Here is a 20,518-nt window from a genome sequence, read left to right on the forward strand (position 1 = left end):
GCTCCTACAGGCTGGCTTGCTCCTCAAACATAGCGTGGAATCCCTCTCCTCACATATATATCCAAGCATCTATGGATGTCTTGAAGGTATTTCCCTGGGTTGGGGCTTGGAGATTTTGGCCTACAGGCTCCCTCTACAATTTTGGAAACGATGAGATATTACAGGTCACAGTCAGGATGGTATCTTATCCCACTCTGCAAAAGAGATACTTAGTGTTTAAGAAGAACCAAACAGGAATTGATGGTCTTGATTTTTTTGTTTTTTGTTTTTAAATACCAAGCCTGTTTGCGTCAATTGTCATGAGTTCAACAGGCTAACTGCTAAACACACACAAGCCATGTTGTGTTAAGGTCATTGCATGGAAAACACTTAGAACTGAACTGGAAAAAGTGCATTCACTCATTAAAACCCAAGCTGATGGAGCAAAATTTCCAGGTTTAAATCTTGCTCATTCTAACCCAATTCACATTTTTGTTTATTTGCTTTTGATTTGTCGCTTGGACTCCAGATTTGATTTTTGATTCCGCCTTTTTTCTTTCAGTGCCCACTAGGAAGAATTTACTGGCCACCCATTGTAACCTCTCCTGCAAACTGCCTCAGTTCTCCTCATGGTGATCATTCACCCTCATCTATAGTCTCCCGGCTTTTACTGTTATTGTCACCCTTGCTAGGCTGCAATGTGTGCTGTAAAATACCTCTCTGCCCCTTGCAAGAACAGCGGCTGTTCGGTTTCTTAAACACAGCAACGCTGTATCTCTGCCTGGGTGAATGTGGCCGTGGAGGATAACACTGTGCAAAGAGTACACAGAGAATCAACGTATAAAAGACCCCACTGACTGTCACCACCCACACAGAGCTTCACAAACCTTCCCAGATCTTCAGTGGATATTGCACAAGTTTACCCCGTCTCTCTAGTAACCTTTGAGATGTCTTTGATGATCTTTCTTCCACTCCATATATCAAACATATTTGTTACTGATTTCTACAACAAACATATGGTATAAGCCTAATTAATTTTTTGTCAGAATATACATTTGAAAAAAATTCTAATTAGAGACACTAGGCCAGAGAGAATGTAGATACAGTAAGACATGGAAGGCTGCTGTTTTACTGTTAGGCTGCTTGCTGACTGACATACCACGATAAGTCCATGCTCTCTTGGAAGCCCTCTTTCCAAATCTTACCCCAAGATCAACAAGATTGAGCTTTGGGTCTTCCTAATGCACGACAACCTAAACTTCGTCTGGTTGTGCTAATGACGTCACCTTTTCTAGGCTTTTTTTTTTTTCTTTGTAAGATGAGGTAATTCTGTGTAGAATTAAGTGAGACCATAGATAAATAATAGCAGGAATATTGAATATACGTAACACCGTGCCAGGACAAAACATGCAAGGTTGCTGCAGGAAAATGTAAGGACCATCATTTACAGCCATCATTATAAATGCTATGGGTAACTATGAGTTCAAGTTCTGTGGAAAATGGAACTACGGAAAAACTTTTATCAACAAGACAGTTTATCACAGTTTGAAATTCTCTATGACATAATCACAGTAGATAAGACAAGCAGGGAATCTAGTGGGTGTTCTCAGTATTTGAGCTAATAACATCCCACAAATCCCCAGCATACACACTGTGTGTGTGTGTGTGTGTGTGTGTGTGTGTGTGTGTGTATGCAGCATCACGAGTCAGCCAATATGTAGCTGAATACAGTCAGTAACCTATTTTTTGTATGGGCCATGGGCTAAGAAATTCTTTTATTTTTATGTTTTAAGGGGTCATAAGAATAAACAAGGACAGAGACTTGTATATCACAAAACATTTACTATCCAGCTGTAGAAAAAGTTCATCACTTTCTTCTAGAACACAAATGCTTGGGAGAATCTAACTGAATGGATATCCCAGGAACTGAGGGTTGTGTCCGTCATTAATATTTACACAGTAGTAACATTCACCTTTGAAATCAAGAGAAAAATATTTCACTTTAGAAATTTGGGGAAACAGAGAGATTCAATCCTATATAAAAGCTATATTTATTTTTACATAAAATATTGAGAGAACATTAAGCGTAAGAATGGGTGTTGCAACTAATACTAGAACCTAAGGTTATCTATCCCTTGATTTAAGATGATTTAATGGACTTACTGTATTTTTCTCCTTTCTGCATATTGTTAGAATCCTAGGACAGATTCTGCAAATTGTTTTTAAAAAATTACACTCTAAGTATATTTTAACTTAGTAAACTATTCAGGTTTTTCCCTCAGTCATTCTCTCTTCCTTTTTGAGGTATGGTCTCTCCCTGAACCCAGAACTCTGGTTGAAGGTAGTCTAGCTACCAGCCTGCCCGCTGGAATCCCCCGTTTCTGACTCCCCAATGCTGGGGTTGCAGGTGGCCACCAACTCTGTGCAGCCTACACGATTCTAAGGATCTGAGCCTTCCTTGTCTTCATGTTTCCCGGAAGCGCTTTGCACATGGTGCCAGCTTCCCAGACCCTCCAGTCCATGATTTTATATAGCTCTCAGAAACGATAGTTCCTCCTACTTCATGATCTTGCTTAAATTAACAGCTAACATTTTTTTCTGACAATCTCCATATTCCCGTGTAATTTCCCTTTGATTCATCTTGTTGAGCCTTCACAACTTTATCTGTTGGCAATTATGAATATATAAACCCATTAAATATTAAAGCAAAATTTTAATACATGCTGCAAATTTGTTCCAAATCTAGTGTTTCTATTATACATTTTACGTCTATACATTTTTATTTTAGTGCTATTTAAAATTAAGCACACGGTTTCTACTTATTTTTATTATGTGTGCTATTTTAAGATCATTTGTGTGATATAGATGTCTTGGGCTTAACAAAAAAATTCAGGGATGTGTGTCCAAAAAAACATAGCAATCAAAAGTCAATAAATGATTCAAATGCAAAATGATGGACACCATATGTTTTCTCTTATACATATGTGTGTGTTTATATATTGGGAGAGATTTGTAGGAAGGGTATACTGAGATTTTTTTTATTGGTTATTTTATTTATTTGCATTTCAAGTGTTGCCTCCCTTCCCGGTTTCTCCTCCACAACCCCCCATCCCATCCCTCCTCCCCTTTACTTGTATGAGAGTGCTCCCCCACCCACCCCGACACTCCTGCCTCACCTCTCTTACATTCCCTTACACTGACGCCTGACAAGGCTATCCTCTGCTACATATGTAGCTGGAGCCATGGGTTCCTCCATGCGCACTCTTTGCTTAGTGGTTTAGTTCCTGGGAGCTCTGGGGGTTCTGGTTAGTTGATATTGTTTTTCTTCCTATGAGATTGCCAACCCCTGCAACTGGGAAGGGAGAATTCTTAAGGCAGGTGGGGAAACAGAAAATACCTGACAGGAAGGGAGAGGGAGAGTAAGAGAGAAGGAGGAGAGGCTAGAGAGGTGGGGAGGAGGGAGCTTATGAGGACAATGTATAGCTATACATATTTATGAATGTGTCATGATGAAATCCATTACTTTGTATGCTAAACTAAGTAAATGATCAAAGGAACACTTAAGAGTACAAGCCTGTGGTGACATTCACAAAAGAGAATGTTGTCCCATGTTACATAGTCAGTCCTGAAACATACATACAAGTAATGTTAAATGGGACTTAGTGGGCTATATCTAGGAATACATGTAAATCTGTGCGTAAATATGTGTATGCAATAACAATTAATGAAAAAAAGAGGCCATGAATTTGAAGGAGACTTTTAGAGGATGTATGAGAGGTTTAAAGAAAAGAAAAGGGACAGGGAAAATTTCAAGTTCTGTAACAATCTAAAAATTAATTTTTAAAAGATTATAATCACAAAAATACAATCAATTTAGTACAGGACTAGAGAGAGAACTCAGTGATTAAAAGCACTGATTAATCTTCCAGAGACTTGGGTTCGATCCCCACCACCCACATGGTAGCTCACACTTTCTGTATTTTCAGTCCTAGGGCATTTCAGTCCCTCTTCTGGCTTGTATAGGCACTGCATGCCTGTGTTGGGCAGACACACATGTAGCCAAAGCATGCATATACATAAAGCATGACAATAAATGCAAAATTAAATGCTATAAATAGATGAAGCCTTCAGGGATTACCTATGCTGCCTCTTGCTCTCATTTGTATACCTGCTCCTCATGTTGATGCACAACAGTTCTCAGAAGATCGACACAGAGCTACTTGGTTAAAACCGTTAATTAGATGTGTAAAACTCTGAGTTATTGATTAATTGATTGATTGATTGATTGATTGATTGATTATATGGTGTACCTTTGGAGAGCAGAGTACAAGTTGTAGGAGTCAGTGCTCTCTTTCTACCATATGTGTTCTGGGGATCAAACTAAGGCTTGACTGTAAGTGGCTTTACCATCTAAACCATCTCTCTAATCCCTAGAAAAATCTCAATCAATCTCTCTCTCTCTCTCTCTCTCTCTCTCTCTCTCTCTCTCTCTCTCAATTTTGAGGTAGGGTGCCATGTATTTCAGGTTGTCCTCCAGGTAGCTGCGTCCTTGACCATGACCTTGAGCCTCTGGTCCCCCTGGGTCACATGCACAGAGTAGAGAGTGCTAGTATTGAACCCAGGGCCTGATGCATGTTCAAACGCCCTCTACCAGTTGAGTCACCTCAACCAATCAAGTTTATTTTTAGTATCAATGTCTTCCATGCATCTCAGTGCTCATCTGTTGCTTTCATGTCCAGCCTTCAGTAGCCACCTGCAGGTCTGACTGAGTTTGTTAGTCAACATGTTATATTTGGGGGGGGGGGGGGGTATATTCCACAAAACAGCCTCAAAATCCAAAAGTCTCCAAAATCTGCAGCAGCATGAGGACCTGCAAGAGGAAGAATTCACACATTTCCAGGTTTGACATGCTGCGGCCAAAAAAGAGGCACACTAAAAAACCATAAGGCTGTCTGTACACAATATGTACCACAATTAAATGAACTCTGTGGAGACTGCGCCCTCTGTCTCCAGTAACATAGGCAAGAATTTCAGAATTCTCCCAAATCCAAATCCTGTTTCATAGAAGAGATGTTGAGCCACGGGTGCTACATTTAGGGATCTCAGAATGAGACTGACAGAGAGAAGAAAGAAAAGATAAAGATGGCCACAGCCGCCACCTCCTCCCCCTCCTCTCCCTCCTTCCCCTCCTCCCCCTCCTTCCCTTTCCCCTCCTCCTCCCCCTCCTCCCCCTCCTCCTCCTCTCCCTCCCCCTCCTTCCCCTCCTCCTCCCCCTCCTCCTCCTCCTCCTCCATGCCTTCAGTCTTTCTAGTATTACTCTTTTCCTGTGAAGCCACAGTTGTCTCTCATGGCTAAAGATATCTTTTCTTTCCATCCCCCATCTGGTGGTTTGAAGGAGAATGATCCCACTGAGCTTATATATTTTGGTACTTGGTTCCTCATTAATGGGACTATTTAGGGAAGGGTTAGGAGGAGTGACCTGTGGAGGAATTTTCATCCAGCAACATGGCTGCTCTGGCAAGGAATCACATCTAAAGATATGATCCAGCTTGAATGTAGACACACCCTGGATTACATTATGATCTGGCTGGAATACAGACACACCCTTAGTAAACACCTTTAATCCTTAACAATGATGGTAAGGTTCGCTTGTAGAAGGAAGCAGCCATGTTGAAAGTGACATCTAATTGAGGGTCAGACAAAGTGATGAATCAGAGAAAGATTTTACAGAATAAGTCGGAGATAGAACATGCCCAACTCATACAAGAACAGCAGAGGAAAAGAGGCTACTAACGAGCAGCAAGAGAGAAAAAAAATGGGTGGTTGTATGACTGTGTGTATGGTGGTTTTACTGAGACAGCTTTACAGAGATAGGTTATAGAAAAAACAGGCTAGACACGGGTGAAAACAGAAGGAGCCAGAAAATGAGAAGGAGCCAGAAGATTAGAACAGATTGCCAAAGTTAGTATGAGGCCAGGCAGAGCAATTCAGTCAGAAGCTGAGAGAAGCCAGATTGAATCAGTCAGCTTGGAAGATTAAATTGTATGGAGGCTAGAAGCTTCCAGACCTGGACCTAGGGATAGTTAGAGCAGAAAAAGAAACACTCTGGGCTCAGCCCAAGATGTGTATTCACACAGCTTGTGCACAGCTCACATCTCATCCCTTCATCTGAGGAAATAAAAGCAACATTTACAGAGGCCTGGTCTCTGGCAATGTGGTTTGAAATTCCAAAAACCCTTAACAGGCCCATCTCTGTCTGCCTCTATCTTGTAGATAAGATATAAGCTCTCAGCTCCTGCCCCATTCCCATGACTGCCTGCTCCCACGTTCTCAACCATGAAGATCCTGGACTAACCCACCGAAACTAATCACATCCCAGTGCTTTCTTCTAGAAGTTGCTTTGATCCTGGTGTCTTTTCACAGCAGTAGACAGTAACTAAGATACTCAAGGAAGGTTGCCTGCTCACCCAGACATACCAGCACCAGTGGGGCAATGTCCTCTTCTTAAGGACCTAGGACACAGTTCTGTAGGGTCATTGTAGACTCCAAGGTTAAGAGCTATTCCTCCGGACAGAGGAGTAGCTTCCAAAGTAATAAACATTTCTATGACTTGGGGCTTCTCTAGGGCATTAGTGGGTTTATCGTCGGAGCTGACTCGATGGTCCCCCAACTTGTCTGCACAATACCACCTCCAGAAGAGCTTTCCAAATCCCTATAATGTATCCATACACTAAACAAGGTACCCAATCTCCAATGATGGGCATATCATCACTCTGTTTTGTTTTAAGGTTAATTCCCAATGTGCAAGCAAGCTTGAGATGAGAACCACTAGCCTAGGAGTTGAGTTGAACAAAATACACTAATTAATTGACATTATGTATTTTTCCATAAAATTGAAGTTAGGGGCTAATCATTACTACGTTCCTGCTCGACAAAAAAAAAACTTGTTTTCTTTTCTTACCACTGTGTGACCTATATTTCAGACGTTGTATGAAGGCCTAGAAAGAAAAGGCACTCCTTAAATTTATTTGGTGCATTTAAGAAAACTTCATCCTTTGTGAAACCGAAAAGTGCTAAGGGGTATTTTGGTTTCCTGGAGGCCGGTTGGTTTGTTTAGAATGGCTTATGGGTAGCTTCCAAGGTGCTCAAATAGCTGCAGTGCTCAAAAAGTGTGAAATTCTTTTCTGCTTTTGTAAACAGTAGAGAAATATCACCTTGCCATCCAAAGCTTTCCACCCTGGAATGAGGATCCGCCAGAGGGATGCGCGCATGCTCACCATAGCAAAGCGCTCTGTGTGCAGACACACAGATGCCATGAACACATAGTGCTCGCCCTGTAAAGAGGATAAAATGTAAATTTTCATTCGAAACACTCGGGGAAAGCTAATTTCCGTCCACAAAAACGTTTGAATGTTTGGGAAACAAGAAATCAGAATTTGAAGTGCCTTGATTTCATTCTTATACATTTCGGTCCCCCAATCAGAGAAAAATAAAGGCAGGGGATAAAGGCGAAAGGGCCGTCTGCAGACTTCCTCTGTGTAAATGAGTTATTCTCCTTAATGAGCGCTGCTCCTGCAAGTAATTAGCTGAGTGTGATTTCAGAATGAAGGAACAATGCTAAATAAAATAAGAACTGACCTCGGTCCACAGCTGCTTATTGAAGTGAACCCAGCATGCGACCTTGTATGGCTGGGACCTCCCCTGCAAACAGCTCTGGGCTCTGCCTAGCTAATGCAAGCTGAAAATTCAGTGCCTGGCTCAATTATCAGAATGTTCCAGGAGGAAATTATTTTTTGTTGCGTTTTCCACCCCATTTGCATATATAGCTTAAGATAATGTATTCGCAGACACATCTCTTTTCTTTGTACTTTTCTTATAGTTTTCATGGGATCTGAGTAAATATTTGAGGGGGATAAATGCCCCCTTGCTTAATCGCCATTTTATTACTTCATTTCTTCCTGTTCAAAGGAAAACACTGTATGGTCTGTTTTCTTATTTTCTTAGAGTCATGTACATACTGATCAATTCATTTGTTCAAAATCAGTTGCTAGAATCCTATTATATAGTAGGCATCTGGACTACATTCAAATGCAACAAATGGAAAGGGTGTGGATGTGGTGACATGGTTTCTCTAATAATTAACTTAAGACTCGTCTCCCTATTTGCTCCTTTCTCCCACATAATAAGCAGGAGCCAGCCAGGCCCACAGAATTTCCTTGTTCTTGGAAATTTTGCCTTTGGAAACAGAATACTTGCCGATGCTTTTGCAAACTAAAATGGTACTGGTTCTTTGGATTGTAGTGTGTGGTTAGAGCACATAGCATGGTCCATCCAATCAGGAGACAGAAATGACTTTGCAATTTGAGCTGATAAATTTCATTTCACAATAAATAAGCACTGTGTTACTTGTAGCAACGTAGCGACTTTGTAACGGAGAGAGAACTCTAAAATAGAGGCCAGTGAACTTTATTCTGTTAGAGACCAGATGGCAATAGCAGTCTTCACAGACCATTAAGGCTTGGTTACTAAGATTCCATTCTGCCATCTCAATAACAGACCATCGGAGACCAAATGAATGAGTGTGGCTGTGTTCCAGTAAGTAGTTACCAAAAAATGTCACTGGATCATAGTCAAGGGCTGTCGTTTTAAAGTAAGGCTCAGAGAGCTTAGGAAGAAATGGAGGTAGAGGCTGGGAAAGTGAGGCTGGACCTCGGCTACTGCAGAAAAGGTGCTGGAGTGGATGGTAAGTTGCCTGTCCTGTCTAGCCCAGAGGAGGTTCAGTGTTGCGGCCAAACCAAGGCTCCAAGGAGGCAAGAGGAGCAGGTGAGGGGTAACGTGCTGATTTCTTCCCACCTTCAAGTTCCCTGGAATAACGACTCAGACTCAAAATGTATTCACGAGTATCTAGACCATATAGCTAAGCTCGGTCCCTGACTAATAGTTTAGAATAACCCATTTATACTAATCTACATTCTGCCACGTGACTGGTTGCCTCTGCTCAGATACCAAATGTTTGTCCTCATACCTTCCCGATGTCCCACCTTCTATTCTCCCCTTTCCTATAGGCCCTAGATTTTGAAATTGACAGTTGATATATCCATACAGCACACGAGATATTCTCTCTACAGTGGAGTGTACTGAGACAGTGAGGCATTGCCCAAAGTTGGTGGTAGGTTGGAACTGTGCAGTCTTGGTGTGTAGCTGGACAGAGCCTCCCGCAGGAATGAATAGTAATGAAATGCAAATTAAGCAGGAAGTAGTACCCTGCTAGCAAGCCGGAAGCAGAAAGATAGTCTGTCTAATCTGCAATGTCCCTCTAGCGCCCTCTGCTGATAAGGTCAGTGCTATGCTCAGTGGAAGCGCCTGTCACGTCATCTATTACAAGGGTAGATGTGCAGATGGCAGACAACAAATTAATGATTGCCACGTTGCATAACCACTCTACATGAGGTCAGACAAACCTTTGCGCCATAATTTCAGGTGGACTTTCAACAGCTGCACAATTTTGTTCAGATCCTTCCTCCCCACACTGCTGGGCTAAAGAGACACTGAGGGTCAGTTATTTAATGAAACAACTGCTTCCAGCTGTGAAAAGCTCCCAGAAGTCTGACCTTGTGTTAAGCACCCCGGAGGGAAGAAGTCCTATGATTCTCAGTTTTCCGGCCACAGAGGTATCCACTACACAAGCCCAGCACTGCTCTCTACAGAGTTTGTCACTGATTCTGAGAGACCTTCTTACCCGGGTCCAGGATAACCCTGAGTCTGTTATCAGACTTTAAAAGTTCTGGATCTAAACTTGGAGATAAATGTAAACATATGCTTACATTTCCAAGGACCCAAACCTCTCCAATCAATGACCAAAATAAAGCTTTCCGCCTTCAAGTGAAACCCTTCTTGGGTGTTGTCATAGCTGTGGAAAGATGGCTTTTGGTGTGGAAACACAGAGGACAAACAGTGCTTGCAGGCTCTAATGATGGTGGTTGGGACCTAGAGAGCTGGGGCAAGCAGTGTTTGCTATTATTGCTTGCACACATAGGATGCATCTGTGTTTCTGGGGATCTGGTCTGACACTCGTTGTGGGTTTATTCCTAGAGAGAGCTCAGTACTACACTACGTATTTACAATACAGTATTGTAAACATATATAAAATAGCTATATAGCATTGTAAACATATATAATATAAACACATAATATAGCTTGGTAACAAACACATGTTCCAGAGGCCAAGAGAAGCAACAAAGCCGAGCCCACCCTGGAACAATTAGGAGAGATTTGATTGAATTCCTAAGCATGGCCTCACTCTGCCTCATCTAGCTTGCTCCTCCAAGGCTAGCCTGGAATCCGAGGCTGAAGCAAGCACAGCTGAGCAGCCACAGCACTCTGTGTGGCTCCCTCTGTTTAACCCACTCTGTGCCAGAATAAGGAACCTGAGCTCGGAGCTCAAGCAAATCCACACAAGAGTCAGGCCAGACTCCAGAAACCAAGATGCACCCTGTGTGTACGGAAGCAGTAACAGCGCGCACCATCGGCAAGCATTCACTCCATCAGTCCTTGGTGATAGCTTCCCACAGCTGTGACAAACACCATGATGGCTCATCTGAAAGCAGAACATTTTATTTTGGTCACTGACTGCAGAGGTTTGGGTCTTTAGTTATTTGGTTCTATATTTTGGGGGTCTGAAAAAATTCAACACATCTGACCAAAAAAAATCATGTGACTGAGGGTGCACTCAACCCGTGGTGATTCGGAAGTAATAACAGAGAGAAGAAAGGGACATGAAGAATATGGTCCAGTGAACCTCTTTCCCCTAGGACTCATCTCCTATAGGTCACACCACCTCCCAATAGAACTATTCAAATACAGCACTTGGGGGGACATTTAAGACCCAAACTATAACATCCTTTTGGTATGGCAAGACAGTTATTATTCCTGCTTCATAGAAGGTACAACTGAGTCACCACAATTAGACTTTCTCAAAATAAGAAACAGTGATAAACACAACGGAGGCACCAAACTTTTAGCATCTTCACCAGTGGTTTCAATAAACAAATGGGATTGGAACTGATTTTTATTGTGAAATGTGTGCATTTGAGTTGTACATTTAATACTGATTCTGTGATTATGTGCTCGATTCTACTAATATTATAATTAATTCTCTTTAGTCTTGCAAATTTATAAAGATGAAGAAAATGCCCATTGGGGATTTTACAAAACTTTTACCTTTATCAGATCTTTTTTTTTCCAGGTGATGATTTGATTCTCATTGTGTGCCCTTGAAGATCTTCGTCTGAGCACTGCTTGTACCTGCTTTCCCTGAAGCAGGATATCTGAGAGCAATGAGGGCTTAAGTCACTGTAGGCACTCTTGATACCAACCAAAAGTAGCATCTCGGCAACAAGGATTCTGTATCAATAATGAGAGATGATTGATTGATAAATCAATAGGTAGTAAATAATAAATGGGTATGTATAATGAATTACATGTGTTGCAATTTTACATTATTGTTGGTGCTATAACAAAACACCTGAGATTGGATAATTATAAGAGTAGAAATGAATTTCTTGTCATTCTGGAGGTTGGAGATCTAAGATGAGATTTTGGTAGGTTCACTGTCATATGAGAGTTCCTCCTTGCTTCTCAGATGTTATCTTAAGTACAGATGTTATCTTAAGTACAGATGTTATCTCAAATAGCAAGAGTTGGAAAGACCAAAGAGCTTAAGGATTTCTCTTTAGTTTTTTCATACTTGTGAGTCTCAGCCATGAGGACTTTAATCATCTCTAGAGGGCCTACTTCTTAATTCCATAACATTGATGATGGACTCACATGTAAGTGACCCATGTAATGGACCAGCATGTATGTGTGTGTGCTTGTATGTGTACATGTGTGTGTGCAAGTGTGTGTACATGTATATGTGTGCATGTGTGTTTGTGTATGTGCTTATGTGTGTGTTTGTATGCATGTGTGTATGCATGTGTATGCAGGTGCAAGTGTCAGTGCGAGTGTGTGCTTGTGTGTTTGTGTATATTTGTGTGTGTGCAAGTGTGCATATGTGTATCTGTTTATATTTATGTGCTTGTCTATGTGTGCACAAGTATGTGTGCATGTGTATGCTTGTGCTTATGCATGTGTATGTGCTTGTGTGTGTGCACATATGTGTGTGTTTGTGTGTGTGCATGTGTATGTGTGCTTACTCCTGTGTTTGTGTGTGTATATGTGTGTGTACATGTTATGTGTGTGTGTACTTGTGTGTGTGAGAGTGCTTGTGTGAGGGTGGCACATGCACTAAGTTTTACAGTTTGTTTCCCTCAGGAGTAAAAGTTCTTCAATATCCCCCTCTTCTAGAATAAATGGAAAATAATTGTTAGGCCATTAATCAGTGGTTAATCTTTCCAAATGGCAACTGGTTCTCTTTCACCAGAGACATTATAGATACATCATTCAATAAAGATTTTCTTTCTATTACTAAGTTGAAAGAAATAATATTTGGCTAGTAGAGTGTCTAACATTTTTTAGTACCTGGTTATAAATGTTCTGAGTTTAAGGGAGGAGGTGGTAGCATCAGACATTAGGAAGGATTTGAATTTTTGAGACTATGTTTAGCCAGCAATGGTGACACTAGTCTGCTACCGTAGTCTGCAGGAGACTGAGGCAGATGCAGTCTCGTGAGCTTGAGGCCGTCTGGACCACATAACAAAGCCTTGAATCCAAGCAAATGAAAAAGGTACGCATTTTTTCTAAAAGAATTACTGCTTTGAGTTAAAATCATAGCTCGGTAGGTAAAGTAGGTAGGTAGGTAGGATCTAAGACCCAGCATCATGTAAACCAAGTATGGAGGTGCAGGCCTGTAACCCCTGCATGGGAGGCAGAAGCAGGACTACCAGGAAGGTATCCTTGGCTACACAGGGAGTTTGAGGCCAGTCTGTGATACATGTCATCTTGCTACAAAACCAAACCAAAACAACAACAAGATCAAAAAAAAACCAAAACAAAACAAAACAAAAACCTCTGGGACAAATAATTGCAGAATTACTTTAAGTGTATTAATCGATTATTCATACTCAATTGTTTCTTAAACAATGTTTGTCTTCAGCCCCTTGAGAAGTCCAAGTTGGAGCCCAGCCTGGCTGTCACCATCTTAAATGATACCTCCATAATTGCCTTTGAGTAATCCTGGCCTTTTCCCTTCATATTTTCCCAGAGCACTACAAACGAATAAAAAGGAGAGAGTGGCCTGCAGATCTTCAGCACCGAGACTGTGCCTGACATCATCTGTACTGGCTTAGGATAAAACACATGAGCTGTATAAAGCCAGTTTTGTCTTGACTATTGTGTAATCCCCCTCCATCTGACTCTCATCCTGTTGTCCCCTTGACCTCTCTTTGCCAGTAAGTCAACTGAGAGTCTGCTGTATACTCCTGGACCCGTCTCCCTGTTTCTTGAGTCCCAAGGAACTTGACGTTGTCTATTATGGCATTCCCCCAAATAATCCAAAACGAAATCACAAGAAAACAGATCAGAATACCTACCGTCCTCTTAGAGTCCACATTTATGACACAGTCCCCAAAGGGGACAAATATACAGCTATGATGAAAAATGACATCAAGGTCTTATTCAAAACAACAACCTTCCTGCTGCAAGATCACACTGAGTCTTCTAGAACTAATAGTTGACAGATTAACAGTAGAAAAGCCAATACGTATTACTAGGCACAAGAAAGCATGGGACTTGTATATCAAGTATACGTAAGTGGAACTCACAAAGGGCCACATGGCTGAGGGTTAAATATTCTCTTCATAGGAGAGACGAAGAAGGGGACTGGGGGAAGTTATAGAAGGGTTGGAAATATAGACAGATCTGTACAGCTAACAAGAGGTTTCAAGAATCTGACGCATGGAAAGGAATAGTGAGTGGTAAGGAATGTTCCCCGAGGAGGCTGAGAACAGCTCAGACACTGGCATTGGGAACAGCACTAGCATTAATGGCAGAGGACTGGAGGCATCAATGAAGCAGCCCTGGGGGAATCAATTGGAGCAGCACTGGGGGCATCAATGGGAGAGCACTGGGGGTAACAATGAAGTAGCTCTCGGGGCATCAGTTGGAGCAGCATCGGGGGTATCAATGGAAGTTTAAACACCAGGAGTTTATCCTACCACAGATGCTAAGTCCACTAGGCAAACAATGCCACAGCGTTCTTGGGCTATCAACAAACGAAACAGCTGTATGCCTGACAGAGTTTGTTCCTCTATCTCAGACCCAATAGCACACTGCCTACAGTAGTCTCTGTTTGAATGCACACAGGAGCCTCACATGCAAATTCCTAAATAAATCCAGCATCATATAGAGTCATAGAAAGGTTGAAAGCCTCCATCCGGTCCTGTGGAAGCTGAGGTAAGCCCGTTGGATTGCCCCTCTTCTCCCCATTCATCTACAGCCAGGCACCTATCCTAAATCACTCCTCAGAAATGACAATGAAAATATTCAGGTATCCCCACCTCTACCGCCACATTTCCTTTCAGACCCACATCATCTCATCCCAGGACTGTAACACTGTCTTTTGCTTTGGGGTTGTTGTTGTTGTTGATGATGATAATGTTGTTTTTTGTTTTTATTCTTCTTCTCCCGTTTATCTACAGGAAAAAAAAAATGATCATGTTAAAATTTGGTTCAAATTTAGAAAATAAAGTTGATCATCTCACTCCCCAGATTAAGTAAAGGAAACAGAAAAACCCAACCCAGCAAGTTCTGATTATTCTGATTCACAAACCTTTTCCAATGGAGGCATCCAATCTTTGGGATCTCCCTGGCCCTCTCTTGCCTCAGTGACTATTTTTCTCAGATTGCGAGCACACCAGATCCTTCAACTTCACAGCCTATAAAGAAGTTCCTCTAGCCTTCATGGCACTTGAGAACTACAATTTATTTCTCAGCACCCAGATCAAATGTTAGGTCCTTGGTATAACTTATGCAGACAAAAGGACTCTGACCTCGCCTCTCTATTACCCCAGAACTGCTCCTGTCTCTCCGTCACAGTACTTTGTCACGGTGCTTCACCCCTATACTATAATTGATCTCTTCACATCTTCTGCTCAGAGAAGACTCTTAACCCCCTGAGAGCAGAAGTGCTGTATGTTCACCCTCACCTTCTCTGAAATGAAAAGATATTTCTCTTGAGTTGAGACAAATGTTCCACTTGTCTTCACTTAAGGACCAGGCCTGATTTCAAAGAGAAGGTCAGAAGGCACCACTCCAGGAACAGACCGTGAATCCCAGAAACATGGTCATAAAAGCCCCTCCCAAAGAGCAGCCTGGGCAGCCGTGGGCTCTGCCTTAAACACTTTACCTGGACGCGGTAAACTGGACTCTCCCTTGAGTTCCTGCTTCTCTTCGGTGCTCTCTCTTGACGATCTGTTTCTGAAGCTCTTAGGGCTTTTCATTTCTTAGGAGTTTAGGTTTAGCCATTCTGCTATTCTGCTTGTGGGCAGAATAAGAGAGAACTGGACCAAGGAGGAGAGGCAGGAATGAAGCACCAGCATCCAGTGTCAGGCAGTTCATCATATCCCATGGCCCCCATTCCTTTCATCAGAGTCCCTGCGACCCAGAGGCACCAAGACCCCCTTGACCTCTCTGTTCTGCCCCCACTAGTGGCAACTCTAGTCACTTATGAAGACATGCCGAGAGTTACAGTCATTATCTTTGAATATGAAATTTAAAATGAGGGTAGACCTGTTCTATGGTATCCTAAAAGAACTATGACTGATTTTGGAGAGCTTAAAGAAAAAAAATAAATGCTCTTACTGTTGAGACCTACTGCCAATGGGAGAGCAGGCTGTACGAAGGAGTGAATTGCCTTCAGCAAAGAGTTGCATGCAGGCACACACTTGCTACAAAATTAGTCAAGGGGTTCAGCTAGAAGGGATCTCTGGGGCATCTTGGGTTGAGTCTTTATTCAAAACAAAGATTTCTCCTCATTGTTATCATTCTGGATTTTTTTTTTCTGTTTCCTTTTGCAATGTTCCAAGAGACTCAGAGAAGATGCTAAGAGCCACTCCGCCTGATGCTTTGTCTTTCCTGTCCTTTGCCTTCTCCTCACGACTTGGACCAATAGAAAATTAAAAGGCTTAATGTCCTCCTGAACAAGAAAAAAAAAGATATCCATTTCAATCATTAATTAAAATTCTTAGATTAACTGGCATATTCTTTCCATACATCTGGCATGAGCACCTATGTTTTATTCCGAAATATTAAAGCACAGGCATGGAGCCCACAAGATTATTTCTACAGTGACTGGAAAACAAAAATTACAGCTCATTCTTGGGAGAAATTAGTTTTTAGACAGATTGCCTTTCACGTAGCATTTGAAGTATCAGGTTTTCCAGATATTTTGACTTCACTTCTCATTAATGCTATCCTGGTACGGCTTTGATTTCTGCCACCCAAGGAATTTAAGTAAAAATACTTGGAGACACAGTACCTGTTGTAATAATGAAATAGTTCAGAAATTAAATCTGTATCCCAGGTTTATGTGTGTCTCCTCAAATGGTCCAACACCAGCCCTTTGCTTTGTTTACGGCCACTTGCAACGTTGTAACATGACATGGCCATGAAAACGGTTCGGATTGTGTTTTTGAAATGGAATCACATGTGTGGGAAATCGGGCACCAGGAGCTTTGTAGCCGTGGATAAAGGGTTTATTGTGCATGACTTCAAGGGGGGCCTCTAAATGATGCTGAGAAGAAACGTACCTTCCTCATCTCCATTGCACAGCTGGAGCTCCCATGTGGAAAGGAAGGGAAAGTCAAGTTTTACACCTGGAAATATGCTGTTAAATTTGAGATTTCAGACACCATCAACCAGGAAATGTTAAAACTGAATGTTTGTGGCAAGGTGAGATAGGACGAGCTAAAGGGAAATTACTGGACTGAAAAGAAATCTCCTTCAGTCTGGTCCTGTTTCCCTACTAATTAGCTGTGAAATGTAAAGCCTTTGGCTTGGTCTCTGGAATGATGGGAGAGAAATGTAACAAGGTTGCGCAGGCTCCCAGCTTTCATCCTAAGTTTTATGGCTGAACAAAATTCTGAGCACCAATCATGTACAATCATTCCCCAAGCTTTTATATTCCTTTCCTTCTTACTTCCTATTCTAATACTAATTTTCACATCAATTATAAAAGGAAAATATTGCATAAATGTCAGTGTTCGTGGCCATTTGACTACAAATGGATAGTTATTAATATATCAAGTTTATGCTGTCAATTCTCACACTGTGAAAATGGTATCAGTGTTCTCTCAGCTGCACTTAAAAGTGTCACATCTTATTCATTCCTTAACGTACTCATAATATATTTATCGACTAATTGACTATTATGTTTTAGGAAATATTTTGAATAGAGCACCTAAACATGGTTCACGCTATCCTGGAGTCCACAATCTAACTCTGACTGATAGAAAATGGACTCCTAGCATTTAAAAGATGACATGAGCCATGAAGAGCTGGGGAGAAAGAGAGCTGTTAATATTTACAAGGTGAAGCTGGAGATGAACTACTTTACACAGAGGTGGTTTAGACATAATTCATTTCTCTGGGTTTTGTTGGGAGTAGCCGGAACAGGCCCATGGCTTCAGGACATTTACAGATGCCATAGCACAGCTGTAACCAGGCACCTGCTGCCTTGAGAACATTGTGCCTCTCCAGGGTCTTCCACATGAAACCGAGGACCTTCCTCAATTAGGAATACCCTTCTGCTGCACTTTCGGTTGGGTCTCAAATAGTGTGGTCTATAAGAGGGCTTCTCTATCTCTCCTGCTCATCATGCCTTCTTACCCAAGAAACGGTTATGTGACTTTGCATGTACAGGCATATGAAATAAGTATGTAAGAGGCATAAATTGGACAACAGGTATGTGAGAACCCTTCAAACTAAGTGGCAATGCTTTGTAAGCATTTTTAAAATTCCATGGTGTTAATTCTTATTAAAATAAGAACGGGCAATAAATTAGTCTTCACCTCCAATATGCAACATGGACCCTGGGTACCAAGGCCACCTTACTGTGTGATGTCTGCATGAGGCCATCTTTAAGTAAACAGGAACGTGACACGGATATTAAGGAAGGATGCTGAGGTCCCAGCCATCCTGTATCCAGATGGTTTTCTCACCTATCATATTAATGACTTCTTACAAAGGAGACTTTGTAAAGCTTCCTTTCTCGGTGTGAAATCAGTGGGAGAAGCAGGTAGAACCCCTGAGATGTGATAGTCCACAGACAGCCCATGGCCCCCTCAGTCGGGGAATCAGTCATACAGCACTTCCGTCAAACCGTCTGGAATTCTAAAGTTCCTCAGAGAGTTACATGATCTATCACGCCAATTCAAAATCAGAGACCCAAAAAAGGAATTCGTCTTCATGAGCCATGCCAGACTAAAACAGCTCACGTGCAGTTACCTCTGCCTGCTCCCTCACAGCTGCAATGAATTAGCCCGATTTCTGAACACTTAATACCTCTCTCCAGATGTCTTCATCTGCATTGAATTCCTGCTCAGGTCTCCTTTTCTCTTTTCTCTCAGGTTTCCAAGTTCCTTAGGTACAGTCAGGTAGTTTCTTTGCTCCCATAGATGTGTGCCAAGCCATCAAATCTACTCTCATTGAAATTCTTGGTGCTGCATCATTCTCTCTGTGTTCTGCATCATTCCATGGGGGGAAAATACACACACACACACACACACACACACACACACACACACACACACACACATATATATATATATATATATATATATATATATATATATATATATATATATATATATATATAGGCAAGAAAAGACAATATGCATTGCCCTAATTTAATCAACAGAGAATAGGCTTTCTGATCTTAAAAGTCACAAACACCTTTCCAGCTGATGGCAAACATGCCCCTCTGAGTTGACTCATGCATCTAATTCTGATGTGCAATCACTCTCCAAAAGAAATATGGATTAGGGCAGATTTACCAAAAGGTTCATTACCCAGGTATTGGTGGCACAAACCTTTAATCCCAGCACTTGGGAGTCAGAGGCAGTCAGATCTTTGTGAGTTTGAGGCCAGCCTAGTCTACAGGTACGGGTGGGGTTCCACTATACAGAGAAACCCTGTATGGAGGGGGTCAAAGCAAGTAAAAAGCAAACAAACCAAAAGGTTCGTTACATTTTAAAGATGGAATGAAAGAGCAGCAAATGGTATCAAAGGCTGTGATTCTATCTCCTTGATGATGAGGCCTGAAAGAGATACTCTCCAATGCCTGACACTGTCTGTCACTCCCTCTGGCTAGGAAAATAGTCGTCATCTTTACATGCAAAATTATTTTTTTTAATTGCTGATAGTACGTTAACCTGCTTGAAACTAGCCACTAATGTCTCATTAACTGCTAAATACTGGTACATCCAAGTAAGACTGCTAATCCCGAAGATGTGAGGAGAAAGAACACCTACCCAAAAAATAATCATCATGGTCAAATTAATGAGAGTAAGTAGTTCGTGAAAGCAAGCTTCTCTAGTCGTGCAGGCAAGCGGTCTCTCCCTAAAAGCATGGTTCAAGAAAACAGCATCGGATGTGAGGAAGACATGGATTTTATAGCTCAGGGGCGGAGGCTTTCCAGTTGGGAGATCTGGAGAGCGACATGGGTGAGTTTACAGGAGCTGAACATAAACCCAACGGGTCAATCCTAAGAACCTACTGAACAAAGACATGATGACAAGGTGGTCGTAACAAGGTAACAAGGTAGTCAGGGCAACCTTTGGAAAAAAAAAACGTATGGTTGCAAGATGGTTATAAAACTCTTTGAAACAAAGACACTGTTGCCTTTTCCTATAACAGGTAGTATAGAACCCTTTGTAGTTCAGGTTATAGATGGGGCATGGACCAGATGTTGAAGAATAGAGGTTTAATCATAAAAAGGAATGAACCTCGTTTCTCTTTACTATAAATGGCTTTCAAGCCTGAGATGGAGGCAGATTGGTCCACCAAGGTAATAAATTTATCTTTGTATTATTAGTTTCCGCTGGAGGAAGATAGTTACTATATAGCATTGCATTCTACACTGAAAAAGACCCCCAAACAACTACAAACACAAAAAGTACAGTTGCATGTGTGTACTTGATTTATATATATCACTATGCATATGTGTGTGCATATGTGTGTGCCTGTGTATGCGTGTGCATGAGTGTGAAACTCAGTTAGTTTGAGTTCCAAAAAGTATACATATATATATATATATATATATATATATATGTATATATATATATATATATATATATATATATATATATATGTGTGTGTGTGTGTGTGTGTGAGTGTGTGTGTGTAGTATGTATATATAAGTATATACATATATACATATGTTAATCAAAGGCAATATTAAGATATTAATTTCTGTACATTTAAGTATGAATAAAGCAAGGGAGAGGCCATTTCAGTTTGATGTAACAGGCAGACACCATGAGGAGAAAATGAAAAGATCCAAACAGAGCTTACTGATGGCCAAGCAGCTATCATGTGCAGTTTA

At 41.4% G+C, this 20,518-nt stretch overlaps 1 long non-coding RNA gene across 5 annotated transcripts; it reads right to left on the reverse strand.

Annotated features, from left to right (window-relative positions):
• Positions 1–1,743: 1,743 nt before the first annotated feature.
• Positions 1,744–18,669, reverse strand: Gm29862. 5 transcript variants are annotated; one of them, XR_380917.3, is made up of 6 exons: positions 16,725–18,669; positions 15,323–16,111; positions 14,475–14,609; positions 11,200–11,382; positions 7,194–7,313; positions 1,744–1,952 (listed from the first exon to the last, which is right to left on the reverse strand). It is a non-coding gene; the product is annotated as a predicted gene, 29862 (long non-coding RNA). The 5 variants fall into 5 exon arrangements; XR_872157.2 differs by having other exon boundaries at positions 15,323–15,476; positions 15,778–18,669; XR_872158.2 differs by having other exon boundaries at positions 14,505–14,609; positions 15,323–18,669.
• Between the last annotated feature and the right edge of the window lie 1,849 nt (positions 18,670–20,518).

This window comes from Mus musculus, chromosome 10 (genome assembly GCF_000001635.26).
Source record: "Mus musculus strain C57BL/6J chromosome 10, GRCm38.p6 C57BL/6J".
Lineage (NCBI taxonomy): Eukaryota > Metazoa > Chordata > Mammalia > Rodentia > Muridae > Mus > Mus musculus.